Here is a 2,500-nt window from a genome sequence, read left to right as displayed (position 1 = left end):
GCTGCCGGCCATGAGCATCCAAATCCCCGCAAAAGGGGCATTTTCATTTCTTCATCGGGACTTCCGGCAATTTCCAAGGTTCAACTCATTAACGTTGTTCGCAGACACTTGCCAGAAAATGCAAGTGGCCACTTTGCCGGGCCGACTCGCTTGCCCAAGCGGGAAACCATCAACCGAAGGCCCGGTAAGGCGGCCGAATCTGACCTCATAGACTTCCACACAACGGGACTTTTGACTTTCCCGGCCGCGGGTGGCCTCCACCCGGCCTCAGCCATCAGCCCTGCCTGCCTCCAGCCGCCTTCTGGTTAATGAGTTATCCAGCCTGGCACTTCGGTTGCGCCAGCGAGACCAAGTCTCGGCTTTGGTTAATGATTTGAGCCGAACCGACCTGCCCCCCGCCCCCCCCGGGCTGAACTCGGGCAGGTCTGCCGATTTCCCGACTCCTTTCGGGGCCTAATCGGGTCGCGCGAGCCGCCTGGCGCGATCGGGGACCATGCCCCGGCCTCTGCCAGGCCTCGGGCAGCCGCTTTTGAAGCCCGACCAAAAACCCGAAAAATGGGCAAAAAGGGAATAAATTCCCGCCCAAAAAGGGTGAATAGTCGGTTGGGCGGCAGCCCTGGTCGGTCTCTGCAGACCTGGAGGCTCGAGACGTTTGTTTGGAAAACTCACCAAGTCTCGATTCTGCCACCTCCTACCTCTGTGCAGATACCCCGCCAACCCCCAAGGACAGAAATGACAAGTGTCAAGTTGGCGGGGCGTCGGGCCACCTGCTGCCGGCCATGAGCATCCAAATCCCCGCAAAAGGGGCATTTTCATTTCTTCATCGGGACTTCCGACAATTGCCGAGGTTCAACTCATTAACGTTGTTCGCAGACACTTGCCAGAAAATGCAAGTGGCCACTTTGCCGGGCCGACTCGCTTGCCCAAGCGGGAAACCATCAACCGCAGGCCCGGTAAGGCGGCCGAATCTGACCTCATAGACTTCCACACAACGGGACTTTTGACTTTCCCGGCCGCGGGTGGCCTCCACCCGGCCTCAGCCATCAGCCCTGCCTGCCTCCAGCCGCCTTCTGGTTAATGAGTTATCCAGCCTGGCACTTCGGTTGCGCCAGCGAGACCAAGTCTCGGCTTTGGTTAATGATTTGAGCCGAACCGACCTGCCCCCCGCCCCCCCCGGGCTGAACTCGGGCAGGTCTGCCGATTTCCCGACTCCTTTCGGGGCCTAATCGGGTCGCGCGAGCCGCCTGGCGCGACCGGGGACATGCCCCGGCCTCTGCCAGGCCTCGGGCTGCCGTTTTTGAAGCCCGACCAAAAACCCGAAAAATGGACAAAAATGGAAAAAATTCCCGCCCAAAAAGGGTGAATAGTCGGTTGGGCGGCAGCCCTGGTCGGTCTCTGCAGACCTGGAGGCTCGAGACGTGACTTTGGAAAACTCACCAATTCTCGATCAGCCACCTCCTACCTCTGTGCAGGTACCCCGCCAACCCCCAAGGACAGAAATGACAAGTGTCAAGTTGGCGGGACGGATTTGACTTCGGTCGCCGAGCCCTGGAACTAATTTCCCGCAAACGGCTTCGGATTTAGCTCCATCCAGACTTCCGGGACGAAACTTGACAGGCCGTATCTCCGCACTCCCGGAGCGCAGCCGCACCGTTCCGGCACCCATCGACGCGGCTGGCCGAGCCCGAGCGAACGCACCCCACGGCGGACGGCTAGGCCTTTCCGATTTTTTCACCCTTTTTCCCGAAAAGATTCCAACTGGCAGGGACATTCGCCCGACGGCTTAAAGACATGCCCTTCTGCCACACTAACGTCCCCGCCTTCGTTTGGCTATGTTGGCTTCGTCATTTCCGTCTTTTATTAAAGATACCATCTTAACACGCCGGTTAACCATTTGCCAGAGTTTTCGGTTAATGGTTTGCCACCTTCAACCCATTTGGTTAACCATTTGCCGCCGACAATTTTCAGTTCATCAGTTGCCACATTCAGACTTTCTTCTCCGGTTGCATTTCGCGGACTTCCAGCGCGCTCGGCTTCGGGTCGGCCCGCAGGAATGTGGTAGCGTTCGATGCCGCTTGCCTTCCTCTTCCCCGCGCCGCGCACCCGACGAGCACAGCTGGCCCACCAGCGGAGATAGCCGTCGGAAAGCGGTCTCCAGCCAACGGCTGCACCTCCGCCGGCCAAAGAGCCGGCCGCACGCCGTCGCTGGCCTCCGGTGCGACCCGTCCGGCCGCAGCGGACGCTCTTTACCCGCGCCAGTTGCCACGTTGCGTCGTCATGTTACTGCCCAAAGACTGCAGCGGATGCCGGTTGCCCGGCGGGCCAAGCGGCCTAGCGACGCCGTGCCTCGTCCATGCGGGAGCGGGCTGACACCGCCGCCTGCGGCGCCGCCGCCGCTTTCCAACGAGGTATGGCCGACAGCGGTCCGACACGGGACGGCGGAGAGATCCGCATTTCGGCCCCGGCCGCATCAGACAGCCAGAACTGGCCGACCGAAGTT

The sequence above is a fragment of the Pristiophorus japonicus genome, unplaced genomic scaffold, assembly GCF_044704955.1.
Source record: "Pristiophorus japonicus isolate sPriJap1 unplaced genomic scaffold, sPriJap1.hap1 HAP1_SCAFFOLD_2276, whole genome shotgun sequence".
In the NCBI taxonomy this organism is placed as follows: Eukaryota; Metazoa; Chordata; class Chondrichthyes; family Pristiophoridae; genus Pristiophorus; species Pristiophorus japonicus.
This window is presented reverse-complemented; position numbering follows the sequence as displayed.